Source organism: Meriones unguiculatus, chromosome 7, assembly GCF_030254825.1.
Source record: "Meriones unguiculatus strain TT.TT164.6M chromosome 7, Bangor_MerUng_6.1, whole genome shotgun sequence".
NCBI classification, from domain to species: domain Eukaryota; kingdom Metazoa; phylum Chordata; class Mammalia; order Rodentia; family Muridae; genus Meriones; species Meriones unguiculatus.
The window spans coordinates 97182465-97197072 of NC_083355.1; the positions used below are offsets into that span (position 1 = coordinate 97182465).

Below are 14608 nucleotides of genomic sequence, written 5' to 3' on the forward strand. Positions count from 1 at the left end.
CATCCACTGTGTGAGCTCAGGAGATCAAACGCAGGTTATCCCACTTTGTACCAAGAGCCTGTACCGCTAAGCCATTTTGCTAGCCCAAGGTCACTGTAACTGGCCTATGGTTAACAAGAGTGGGAACTACAGAAAATTGCAGCGAGAAGAAATCTGGGACCAGATACAAGGAGCTTTTAATGGTAGGCTTTTAGATTTGTTCTGTGATAAAAGAAGAATGTGACATCACCTGAATTTCAGGCAGGTGACACAGGTGAGACCCGAGGCCAGAGGCCTAGTCTGTTTGCATAAGAGGAAGACAGCAGCAGAGACAACAGTTTTTAGCAGTTGCAAAACAGATAAAGAGCCAATTTTCACAAATATTTTTAAATCAGAGTTGACAAGCTGTGAAAAATGAGAAAAGCAGATGACAAAGACAACGGAAACCCACAGAGCTCTCAACACTTAAAAGTACAACTATTTGTCATCAAGATGATTATCCATCTTTTTTAGAAGATGCATGATTTCTTTGGATGAAAAGCACAAAATAAAATAAAATAAGACCTAGCACCTTCTGAAGAAGTCCGTAGGTCAGAGAGACAAGAATGGAGAAGCAGAGCGGCAGATCCCACGTCTCCACAGACACTGCCACTGTGAGAGGCAACAGCAATATGACGTGATCCCCATCCAAGTGTGGGGTGGCTAGTGAGGCTGCAGAAACCTCACTGTCAGGTCACCAGCTCTAAGCCTGTGTTCTTCCTACCATCCTCAGTCCATCAATTATGTAAAGAACCTCACAGCTCTGAACACGGCTCAAAAGCTCCACTGCAAATTGACAATTGATTATTAGAAATAATTTGTTCCTCCTTCTGGAGTAATAATTAGCACCCATTTCAGTTTGAAAAACAGAATTCAGGAATCTGAATAGTATAAATTAATTAAGTACGGTAAGCAATAATCATGCCTGTTTATCAAGAGAAAATGAGATTCGCTGAAGGAGAAACAGCCAGCACTACTTACTCGGCTAAAGGTAAATGGACAAGTGTAAAGGGGGGCCATGATCGAGACGAAGAAATAACATAGGAAAAGGAGAAAGAAAAGAAAGAAAGAAAGAAAGAAAGAAAGAAAGAAAGAAAGAAAGAAAGAAAGAAAGAAAGAAAGGGCTCATGTGAAATTAAAGTTTAGAAAAGAAGAGTTTCTAATTTGCTTGCTTAAAGCTCAGAAACACGAAAAGTGGAAAGAAATAAGGAGTGTGCATTATTAACACTTATATATTGATGGTCTCTGCTTTCCTGCATCTACACAGACTACCTCCTGGAGAATGAAAGGAAGGAGGAAGGACGCATGAGGACCTGGATAGAGTATGAAACTGGCAGTAACAGGCCAGCTGAGGCTACATATCTCAAGTATCATATGCAGGACTCCGTGTGCCACTTAATTTTCCAACAATGTGAGGCAACCTAGTTTCAGATTTACATTTTAAAATGGCAAAAAGTTAATAGTTTTGTTTTTAGTAGGGAGGCTCATGTCAAGAACAATTCCCAGAAACGCTAAGAGCTGGGGTATATATTCTGTAGGGAATCCATCTTAAATAGACCTGGAACTTGTGAAGAAACAATGCCTAACGGTTCATCATTGATGGTTCAACACTGACGACTAGTGGTCAAAAAAAAATACAGGGATTCCTTAGCAAGCATTTAGCCTATCATTTTTTTTCCCATTTTTTTATTTTATTTTATTTTTAATTAAATTTTATTTACTTTGTATCCTCCCTCTAGTTCCCTCCCTCTTCCCCTCCCAATCCCTCCCTTCCTCCCCCCCCTTCTCCACCCATGCCCCTCCCCAAGTCCACTGGTAGGGGAGGTCTTTTTTTTCTTCCTTCTGATCCTAGTCTATCAGGTCTCATCAGGAGTGGCTGCATTGTCTTCCTCTGTGGCCTGGTAAGGCTGCTCCCCACTCAGGGGGAGGTGATCAAAGAGCAGGCCAACCAATTCATGTCAGAAGCATTCCCTGTTCCCATTACTATGGAACCCACTTCGATGCACTGAATATGACCTACATGAAAATTTTTATTTGAAGCATTCAGAAAAACACTAAGGGAGAGAACTGTATCCAAGGTTCCTTACACTTTTATTCTGAAACCCAGCATGGAGGGTTCACATTTGCAATCCCAGCACTCAGGAGGTAAGGCAAGATCTGGAATTCCAATCAGCCTTTCTGTCTTAAGACTGTTTTCTGTCCACTTTGGACAATGCTCCACACAGAAGCCACTCGGGATCTGCTGTTGAGCTACAGAAGAGACACTTCCATACATCATTTCATCTTCACCCTCAGACCTGAAGAAATAACTTGTCAAAGGGGGGGATCTTGCTTTTAGAATAGATAGATGTGAGGTAGCTTCATTCTAAACTTTCTAACACTGCTACATACTAAATTAACAAATGATTATTGTGGTATCATGGGTGTCTTTAAGTTTTCAACATAATGTCAGGAGCAGCAGCCTGCTACGTGGAAATGTTACTTATATAGTATTAAACTGTGTTTGATTATGTTGCTCCTACGGAAAGGAACAAAAGGAGGAAAAGAAGATAGATGATAACATTTCCTTACATATCAATAAGGCTAAACTTTTCTAATGAGTTTGCTTTGCTTAAGGAGCTTATGAAATGAGAGGAAGAATTAAAATAAAGAGGAAAAATTACATGCACAAATACAGAAACCTTGATAGTGCTAGTATGAAGAAACTCACAATGAGCCAGGCACGGTGGTCCTTGTCTTTAATCTCAGCACTCACTCCAGAGTTATAAGTACAAGGAGGCAGATCTCTGTGAGTTAAAGGCCAGGCTGGTCTGCACAGTGAGTTCCAGACCAGCCAGGGCTACACAGTGAGACTCTGTCTGAAAACAACAATAATTAAAAACAAACAAACAAAAAACAACCTACCACTATGCAAGTTTTTAAAAACAACTAACCAAGAGATTAAAATAGTCAAGAAGCCACAGACACCAATTAGAAAAAGCAAAACTGAGAAAAATCCCAGAGAAATCAAGCCTAATATGCTGAATAGGAATACAGAAGAACAGAACAAAACTGAAAACAAGACCTATAGAATTTACATAAATATCTGCGTCTCGTCCCCTAAAGATTCACACATAAAATGCTGGACACAGGAAGGCAGAAAATTGGGCAATAGTTTCAGCGCATAGAACTAGGTCAAAATGGAAGTGTCACTAAATTTCAAAAGAATCAAAAGTATTTTAAAAAAAAAAACAGTTTAAAAACTATAGCTGGGCAGTGGTAGTACATGCCTTTAATGCCTACACTCAGGAGGCTAAAGTAGCAGATCTCTGTGAGTTCAAGGTCAGACTGATCTACATTCAAGTTCAAGGAAAGCCAGGGCTAAAGGAAAAATTTGTCTTGAGAAAAAAAAAATTATACAGAGTTGCTGAAAATTCCAAAAAAGTCATGTAGAAAATCATAATATCCACTGTAATGGATTTAGAAAGAAAATATCCTAAGAGAACAGTACATCAAAACAAATGGTAATTTAGTGATAAATTTAAAGTATGGACTTTTTTAAAAGAAACTTATTTAATGTGCAAGTCTAGAAAATAAAATGGAATAATTTTTTAAAACAGGAGAGAAAAAGTCATAGAGCAGATACTGAAATAGACAAAGTTGCTCAGAAAGAAAACTAATAAATATGTTCATATTTCTAGTAAAGCACATGAAAAGGGGAAAGGTATACCTAATAATAATACTATACTGCTCTACAAATCAATGCGCCCTATAAAGAAAGTCTGCAACTGTCAAAACAACGGCAGGAACAAATGACCTTATGCTTGCATTCTTACTAACATTAAAGAAATAGAACTCTCTCTTAAACAAACTGAACCAGAAAAAAAATAAAGCTGAAGCTTATCAAAACTCACTTTTTAAGATTAATGCAACCTTGCTTTTATTTTCTAATTTTAACTAAAAATTCTTTTTTTTCATAGAATATATTTTGATTATAGTTTCACCTCTCCTAATTCCTCCCAGATCTTCCCCACATGTCCTCCCACGCAAATCTACTCTTTTCTCCCTCTCTCATTAAAAAACATGCATCTAAATAATAATATAATGAAATAAAAATGATAGAGAACAGGAGCCAAAAAGAAAAAAGCACACACACACACACATACACACACACACACACAAAAAAAAAAAAAAAAAAAAAAAACCATAGATTCAGACAGGAATCTATAAAAATTCAAAACTGGAAACCATAATATATATACCAAAGACCTGTAAGGTAAAGAAACAGACCTGACAAAGCACTCTGAGACAAAGGACCTCCAAAAACCGCCATTGCATTTGTTTGTGTTGGCTCACCTGCATAAAGCTGGCCCTGCCATGTTGTTTGCATGCCCAGGAAGATTCCATTGGACAGAACTAACTTTTCCTGTGAGAGTGGTTATCCACTGAGGACAACTTCAAGGTCAGGGATGGAGCTTGTGTCTTCTTCCCTTCTCAGTTCTGGGACCCCATTTGGCTTAGACCTGTTCAGGCCCTGTGCATGCTTCCACAGTTTCTGTGAGTTCATATTATCTCAATCCTGTTGTACGTAGAAGGCCATGCTTCCTTGGTGTCCTCCATCTCCTTGGGCTTTTACAATCCTTCCACCTCCTCTCCTGCAGAGTTCTCAAGAGCCGTGAGGGGAGGGATCTGATGAAGGCTGCACATTGTGTCTCTGCACACTGTCTAGCTGTGGGTCTCTCTATCTGTTCCCATCTACTGCAAGAGGAGGCTTCTCTGATGATGGCTGAGCAAGACACTGATCGATGAGTATAGCAGAAGTCACTGGCAGTCATTTTGTTGCTATATTCCTTTAGCAGAACAGAAGTATTTGGTTTTCCCCTAGGTCCCTGGCGTATCCAGTCTCAGGTTCTTGACCACCTGAGCAATGTTGGGTATGGATTCCATCTCATGGAATGGGCCTTAAATCCAATCAGATCTTGGTTGGTAACTCCCACAAGCTTTGGGCCACTGTTACACCAGCATACCTTGCAATCAGGTTAGCACTGTAGATGAAAGGTTTTGAAGCTGGGTTGGTGTTTACCTTTCTCTTTTCAGAGTTCAGTGTACCTCCCATTACTGTGAATTCTAGTTAGGAGGACTGAAGGCTCAAGGTAGGCACCAGCTCAACTTCCTGGTGTTCAGTTGTGTAGGTGCTATCTTCAGCAACAGATCCTTATCATCACTTTGTAGAGGGCAATAGCCTGTGTTATTTGAGGGTTCCCATGAGGCCCCTTTGGTCAACAACTCAATTGGATGTAGCCCATTCCCAGCTATGGTAAGAGATGCCTAGTTGGGGGCACCATTTCTCCCATTATTTGGTGAGTCCATTTAGATTTGTTTCATACATGTATATATTTTAAGAAGTTTCTACTGTATTAGTTTTCCATGTGACTCCTCAAATAAGTTTTGGTTTTAGTTAATCCATTCCCTCTTCCCTCCCCCTCCCTGTTTGATCCTCCATTCCAACCCCATCACCTACACCACCCCTATGCCTTATCCATTCATTTATTCTATTTCCTCTTCCTAGAGTGATCCACACCTTCCTCTAGCCATTTATTCTATGCCTAACTACTGTAGTTATATACATTATCGACAGATTTACCTCTAAGATCCACATATATACAAACACATACTATATTTGACTTTTTAGATATGTGTTACCTCCCTCGGGATTTTTTTTTTCTAGCTCCATCCATTTACCTGAGAATTTTATGATTTCATTTTTTTAATGACTGAGTATTTTACTGTATAAATGTACAACATTTTCTTTAACCATTTATCCATTGACTGACACCTGGCTATTATGAACACAACAGCCACAAACAAGGTTGAGCAAGTGTCTCTGTAGTAGGATAAAATATCCTTTCAGTAAATGCCCACGAGTGGTATAGCTTCCTGAGGAATTATCACTGATTTCCATAGTGTCTGTACAAGTTTACACTCCCATCAGCAATGGATGAGTGTTCCCCTTACACCAACCACATCCTTGCCAGCATGAGATGTCTTTGTTTTTTGTTGTTGTTTTTCTTTTTTTAATTGACCTTGGCCATTCTGACTGATGTAAGATGAAAAAAAATACAAACCAAAATTACTTTGAAATTTCATCATAAAGTAACTTTGGTTTGCATTTTCCTGATGACTAAGGATATTAAACATTTCTTTACTCTTCTTTACTCTTTAAGTGCTTCTCAACTATTTTTGTTTCCTTTTGAAAATTCTGTTTAGATATGTATCCCATGTTCTATTTGGGTTGTTTGTTTTTGTGATATCCACTTTTTTGAGTTCTGTATGTATTTTAAATATTAGCGCCCTATAGGAAATGTAATTAAAAAAAAAAAATCTACTTTGTAACCTTCCACTTTGTCCATACGATGGTGTCTTCTACACCGAAGCTTTTCAGTTTCTTAAGTCCCATTTATTACTGTTGGTCTCAGTGTCTGTGCTGTCCATGTTGTGTTCAGAAAGTCTTTTCCTGTGACACTGAGCTCAAGACTATTCTCCACTTTCTCTTCTTTCAGGTTCAGTATACCCAGCCTTATCAAAGAGGTCTTTGGTCCACTTCAAGTTGAGTTTTGTGCAGGGTGATAGGTACAGATAATCTTGCATCTTAACATCACGGAAGGTAGCATAACAAATGCTATAAACTGATTGCTGCAGTGTTGACATAAAAATGCTAAAGAAAACACTAGCAAATTAGTCCAGTAATGCATAAAAACAACATATCATTAGCAAAGTTAATCTCAGCTTATAAGTCAAGCTCAACAACTGCTGCTCACCAACAATACTAAAAACAATCACATGTAAATGCCTAAGAGGAAATGAGGTAGCTAAGGGTTCTCAGATCCTTCATAACTGATCATAATTGTAAATGAAAATAAAACCAAAAGACACAAAAAGTCATGTTGCCAAATAAAGAAGAAAAACAAGTGTTTATATGATCAGTGGTTGTTTAAAAACCTTGGAGCACCTCAGAAACACATCAACAGGAGAATAAGGCCACAATCTAAACTGTCTGTGATCCTATTCCACGCTGCCACTCAGTTTCTACCCATGGGAGGGGACCAATCTGGGAACTGAGAGGAATAAAAGGATAATTAAAAACCATCGTGTCTCTAAGACTGTGGAATGTAAAACACCTGCAAACTAGTTACTCTTCTACATACTATTAATAACCAGAGACAAGGTTTCTCTGTATCGCTCTGGCTGTCCTGGAACTTGCTCTGTAGGCCAGGCTGGCCTCAAACTCACAGAGATCTGTTTGCCTCTGCCCCCTCCCTGAGTGCTGGGATTACATGCGTGCAAACTAGTTACTCTTCTACATACTATTAATAACCAGTCAGATGCAATGGAAGGAAGCATTTCATTCCCACTAAGAAGAAAAATCCTAAGGCACCAAAGAATAACTTTAAGAGCATAGGACCCTCAAATTATTACTGAAAACATTACAAAACACCTTTCATTCAAATTAGTCTACGTTTTTAATACAATTATGATCACAATGCCAACAGGGCTTTTCATGAAGCATAATGAAAGGTTTTCATTATCATTAACCATACCATAATGAAAGCTCTGATGAGTAAAACAGAATTATACCAGAATTGCATTAGGCAAACAAATCAAGAATGAGACATATATGGAGCACACAGATGTAGTGGGAAACTGATATATAACAGACATGGCATTCAAATGAGAGTAGAAAAACCAAGTCCTCAAACATTATGCTTAGGCAACTGTCACAAGCTCTTTCTCTACTTTAAAAAGCAAAACAAACAAACCTTTCAGAAAACTCAAACAACCCAATAATTTTACATGAATAAAAGTGATAAACAAGAAATCTACAAAAGTAAAAATGCACAGCCAACAAATATGCAAAACCCTGCTCACACTAGTTCGGAAAATGCAATGATACAGAAATGGCTCACCACCTTACAGCCGGCCCTCCTTTACCTTCAAGATGAATTGGTGTTCTCAAAGCCTTGCCTCATGTCAGTTTGCTTTCTCAGTTTCCTGTTTGCTGGAGAAGTTACCTTTCAGCTTCCTGCTCCAGGCAGCTTCTGCCATACTTCCCTGCCATCAGAGACTTTACCTCTGAAACTGTTTGCCCAAATAAACTCTTTCTTCCATTAGTCACTTTGTGTCATGGTGTTTTAATCACAGCAACAAAAGTGATTAATACAATCGCCAAACTTAAAAGGATATATGGAGAGATGACCTCATAAACTCTAACCATCAAGCCACCCCAGAGACTTCTCCTGAGATACTTGCACAGGACCCAGAGCCTGTAACCTTCCTTCCTCCAGTGAGAAAGCCTGCCATTACTGTGCTGGAGCAGTCAGAGCAGCTGTGTTGAGAAAGCCTGCCATTACTGTGCTGGAACAGTCAGAGTGGCTGTGTTGAAACACAAAATGGAATCTTGGAGCTTGTGGCAACAGGAAGACAATGAAAAATTCCCTAGGAACTAACTCTAAACAAGAAAAGGAGGTTGACTTTGCTTCCACCAATTTCAGTGGTGAACACTGGTTTTCATTACATGGTCCCTGGACTTCATCTGCCCCCCAAAACTATCTGGTATGTTAGGACTGCCCCTTGAACTCCAGCTGAAAATGACTTTCAACCACCAACTCCTAGGATGTTCTTAGTGAATCTTCCTAATTTCTTAACAACTTGTAAGAGTCATATTTTAAGCCAGGCATAGTGGCACAAGCCTATAATCCTAGCGCTCTGGGAGGCACAGGCAGGCAGATCTCTGTGAGTTTGAGGCCATCTTGGTCTACAAAGTGAATCCAGGACAGCCAAGGCTGCACAGAGAATTTCACAAAAGAAAAAAGCAAACAAAAACAAAAAGTCATATTTTTTCTCTCTTTGAGACACAGATTTTAAAAATGCAGAAGAGTGGCTGGCTAAAAACTCCAGGCCCTCTTACCCACCCATGACTTCCACTCCTACCAAAGCCGCACACACACTTATGGTAATGACTATTACCATCAGCATTTTCAAATATGGGAAGAAAAAAAAAAAAAAAGGAAAGATTTCTCCTTAAACATGACCTTTCCAAAACACTTGAAGCCATTTCAGTTGGGAACAGGAAAAAGTCCAAATTAATATTTTCCAGATTCGACCACTGTTTATACGCCACAAGCACCTCTTAAAACGTATAGGTCACAGCTTACATTAAAGTGAGAAAATATGAAGTTAAGGTTTCTTATCAACAGTGATCTCTCTCTATTGTACTGTTAAGAGATGCAAACCACATTGCAGCTCAGCTCCAACTTTGAGCCAGCTGACAATCACGGGGCACACACTCGGGCTTTGGCTCCTTGAAAACCGGAGTGGGAAGCAATCTTCCTCTCCCCTTTGTAATTTTGTGCGTTCTGCAGAGAGAGGAAAATAAGTGTGGAAAATTCCTCTAATTTTCTCTTGCAAAAAAGAACAATTGTCACTTCAGTACTATTCTTATGCTCACCAGATGCAATTTGCTTTCAGAATAAATGTATAAAAATCAAGATTTAAAAAAAAAACCTACCCACATGCTCTATCTAATTATTCAAACTAAGTATCCTCTAAGTAATTGCCAAGTAACAGGGGCATGCCTCCTTTTGTGAAATGGAGAAAAGAAAATGGAATTTTTTTTAATTTATTTATTTTTATTAATTACAGTTTATTCACTTTATTCTCCCCATAAGGCCCTCCCTCCTCCCCTCCCGGTCCTATCCTCCCTCCCCCTACTTCATGCATGCCTCTCCCCAAGTGCACTAATAGGGGAGGTCCTCCTCTCCTTCCTTCTGATCTTAGTCTATCAGATCACATCAGGAATGGCTGCATTGTCATCTTCTGTGGCCTGATAAGGCTGCTCTCCCCTCAGGGGGAGGTGATGGAAGAACAGGTCAATCAGATTATGTCAGAGGCAGTCCCTCTTCCTATTACTATGTAACCCACTTGGACACTAAACTGCCATGGACTACATCTGTGCAGAAATTATAAGTTATCTTCATGCCTAGTACTTGGTTGGAGTATGAGTCTCTGGAAAGACCCCTGTGTTCAAATTTTTTGGTTCTGTTCCTCTTCTTGTGGAGTTCCCGTCCTCTCCAGATCTTACTATTTCCTACTTCTTCCATGGGATTCCCTTCACTCTGCCCAACAGTTGGCATAAGTCTCAGCGTCTGCTTTGATAGTCTGCAGGGCAGAGCCTTTCAGAGGCCCTTTGTGGTAGGTTCCTAGGTTGTTTCCTGTTTTCTTCTTCTTCTGATGTCCTTTGCCTGATGTCCTTTTGATGTCCTTTGTCTTCTTCTTCTGATCCTCTTTGCCTTTCAGGATGGGGATTGAGCATTTTTGTCAGGGTCCTCTCTCTTGATTAATTTCTTTAGATGTACAGGTTTTAGTAGGTTTATCCTATGTTATATGTCTATATGAGTGAGTATATACCATGTGTGTCAAACTGCTTCTGGGACAGCTCACTCAGGATGATCCTTTCCAGGTCCCACCATTTACCTGCAAATTTCATGATTTCCTTATTTTTCATTGCTGAGTAATACTCCATTGTGTAGATGTACCACAATTTCTGCATCCATTCTTCAGTTGAGGGGCATCTGGGCTGTTTCCAGCTTCTGGCTATTACAAATAAGGCTGCTATAAACATGGTTGAGCAAATGTCCTTATTGTATACTTGAGCCCCTTTGGGATATATGCCTAGGAGTGGTATGGCTGGATCTTGAGGAAACACTATTCTTAGTTGTCTGAGAAAGCACCAGATTGATTTCCAGAGTGGTTGTATGAGTTTGCATTCCCACCAACAGTGGAGGAGGGTTCCCCTTTCTCCACAACCTCTCCAGCATGTGTTGTCATTTGAGTTTTTCATCTTGACCATTCTGATGGGTGTAAGGTGAAATCTCAGGGTCGTTTTGATTTGCATTTCCCTAATAGCTAATGAGGTTGAGCATTTCTTTAAATGCTTCTCTGCCATTCGATATTCCTCTACAGAGAGTTCTCTATTTAACTCTGTTCCCTATTTTTTAATTGGATTACTTGGTTTGCTGCTTTTCAGCTTCTTTAGTTCTTTATATATACTGGATATTAGCCCTCTGTCAGATAAAGGGTTGGTGAAGATTCTTTCCCAATCTGTAGGCAGTCCTTTTGTTTTGATGACAGTGTCCTTTGCTTTACAGAAGCTTTTCAGTTTCATGAGGTCCCATTTATTGATTGTTGATCTTAGAGCCTGTGCTGTTGGTGTTCTGTTCAGGAAGTTGTCTCCTGTGCCAATGAGTTCTAGGGTCTTCCCACTTTTTTTTCTAACCGATTTAATGTGTCTGGTTTTATGCTGAGGTCTTTGATCCACTTGGACTTTAGTTTTGTGCAGGGTGATAAGTATGGATCTATTTTCATTTTTCTACATGTAGATATCCAGTTGGACCAGCACCATTTGTTGAAGATGCTATCATTTCTCCATTGTATGGTTTTGGCATCTTTGTCAAAGATCAGGTGTCCGTAAGTGTGTGGGTTAATTTCTGGGTCCTCTGTTCGATTCCATTGATCCACCATTCTGTTTCTATGCCAGTACCATGCAGTTTTTATAACTGTTGCTCTATAGCACAGCTTGAGATCAGGGATGGAGATACCTCCAGAAGATCTTTATTGTAGAGGATTGTTTTAGCAATTCTGGGTTTCCTGTTATTCCATATGAAGTTGAGAATTTTTCTTTCCAGGTCTGTAAAGAATTGTGTTGGTAATTTGATGGGAATTGCATTGAATCTGTAGATTGCTTTTGGTAAAATGGAAAAATGGAATTTTTTTAAAGTAAGGCAAATGTTTCCTTTCAGCTCACACTACACTTTCAGGGCAGAATCTTCCTCCCCACCCCCACCCTGGTTGAATTGGCAGTGTCTACTAATATTTGAAAAAAAAGGTGCCAATCAATAATGGTGAGTAATCTGTAACCACATATATTTTGAAAAATTTAGGAAAAAAATCATTTTAAAGCTGATAAAAATCCTAATTTGTTTTGATTCTTTGATTTTCTTATTTTTCACATTTTTATACTTCATAGATATATTAATTACTGAAAAGGAATTTCAACAAAGTGATTCTCAGTCATAGAGAAAAAATATATTCAAAGTAATAAAATAAGAATCTTCAGTAAGATAGACAGATGGACAGATAGAGAAGGAGAGAGGGAGACAAGAAGGCAGAAAGGCAGTCAGACAGATGAGAGGTAAGGAAAACTCTTGCCACATAAGAAATCAGTGTAAAAGAAATCAGTGACAGAGTTGTTCCTTTTCATTAATAATTGACACCACTTAGAGTAATAATTGTTTCACAGAAAAATGAACAACATCCACCCAAATTAGCAGGTAAATTTGAAAAACAGGATCTTTTCGAGTCTCCTCGTAGAACAAACAATTTGAAAGGAATAATAGCAGTGCTGCAGTGGAGCAGCCTGGCTGGCAACCCCATAGTCATGTGCTCTGTTGTCACTAGCTTGTGACCCATGATATGGAACTCTGAAAGGGACACAATTTAGTCTTCTGGGTTCTCTGCCAAGAATCCAAAAACCCCTAACTCAAAGCCCCCCTATGAGCATTGTACTAGAATCCTACAGAGTCATCATTGATGAAAACAGAAAGACTTGCAGAAATCAACACTGTGTGGCCTGGGTTTTACTCTGGGCCAAAGAAGAAGTGACTAGCAAAACTTGCATGAAACCTACAGTTCATCATAGTGCTGTGCACTGTGATCACCATCCTGTGGTTCAGAAGAAAGCACACAGGATAAATTAGTACAAAACATTTCTATTATGGATGGAGTTTTGGCAAGAGGAGCAAGGGATGTTCTTAAGCCCAGACATGGGAGAACCGGGAGAAGTGCCAGCTGCTGAAGGGGGCATCAGACTCAAGATGAACGGTCATAAAGGAGCTATAACCAAAGAGAACTAAGTTTTCAATATCATAGAATTAGCCGACTTCCAGGATCAGAAAGGAAGCCACTTGAACACGTCCTGAGAAACAATGGCTTGATGGTGGCTTTGGAGGCTGGACAGCAATCTTTTACAGAGCATCATAAACAAGATGTTGTCGCAAGTGGCTGCCATTTACCTATGGCCATGTCCCTTTCTGACAGGGAATGTTCTTACTAAAGTCTGTAAGTTTACCTTTAAGTGCAGGTGATTTGAATTGCAGAGCCTGAAGCACACACTCAGCGGACTAGTTCATTTTGTTCTGTGTGGTTTAGACCCTATTGCTTTGGCTACACCTGTGAATGGCGACTTAGGAGCCAGGCAAGAATTATCCCTGCTGCTGGGGAAAGAAAGATCTTCAGTTATCACATTAGAGTGTCTAACCCCGTCTCTAGAAAGATGGCATTTCCTATTTTACTTCAGACTGTATTTGCAGCCTTTCTTGGGTCTAAACAATATAAACTACTTATAAAAGGCCCTTTAATGTAAATATATTTACATTTGTCCTGGCTGGTTTTTGTCAACCTGACATAAGTTAAGAGTTACTGGGGGAGAAGGACTTACAATTGAAAAACTGCCTCCCTAAGATTTGCCTGTTGGCAAATCTGTAGTGCATTTTCTTGACTGATGATGTAAGCGGGCCCAGCTTACTGTGAGTGGTGCCACGCCTGGGCTTGCAGTCCTAGGTGCTGTAAGAATGCAGGCCAAGCAAACCATGAGAAGCAAGGCAGTAAGCCACACTCTTCCATGGCCTCGCTCCATGGCCACACTCCATCAGCTCCTGCCTACAGGTTCCTGTCCTACCCCCGCTCCCCTCGGTGACAGTCTGTGGCTTAGCGGTACAAGCCAAAAGAAACCCTGTCCTCCTCAGGTTGTTTATGGTCATGGTGCTCTATCTCAGCAACAGAAGACATTATACCTGCTGCCTTCTCAAGTCCATTTCAGAATAAAATGCTACACACTCTGGCTGTATTAGAAAAGATGATGAAGTCAGGCTGGTAAAGCATGAATAATGAGGGGACCCAATTTCACACAAGTTCTTTGCTCTAATTTTTCACACCAGACATCTGAAATTTCAATATAGAAAGAAATGATCATCTAGAGAGTTACGTGCGGCTTCAGAATGCTCTGCTGGCAAACTAATTCACAGATGGGCAAGCTTGCTCCAAGTCCAGACTTGCCAACACCATGAGCAGGACATCTTCCATCAGAACCACTCAAATCTGCCACTTTGTCACACAAGCATCCAAGGATGCTATTTGAATAAGCAGGAATGGTTGTAATCCAATGGAACTTTATTTACAAAATGAGCCACAGTGCAGTGCTCCCTGGTATCCACGGCCCCAAAATAATCAGAATAATTACATTTTTCGTACACACTGTTGAGCTCTTTCCAGACACCAGCATTAACTCATTTTTATCCTTCTACCCAGGCCATTAGGTAGAGATTATTATTCCCATTTTCTATGGCAGAAACTGGAACTAAGAATTTAAAAAAAAAAAAAAACTTCCAAGGGCAAACAAACTATGCTCTCAACTATAACTAGATGCTATACTTCTCTTGTGCGATGAATTACATATGACGTCATGTGCAACCTATAGAATTGTGACTACTTCTTATCC

General features: G+C 39.7%; 1 protein-coding gene across 3 annotated transcripts in view; it reads right to left on the reverse strand.

The window, feature by feature from the left end:
- Cep128 (centrosomal protein 128) overlaps window positions 1–14608 on the reverse strand; it is a 351418-nt gene that overhangs the window by 281134 nt on the left and 55676 nt on the right. The window lies entirely within an intron of this gene.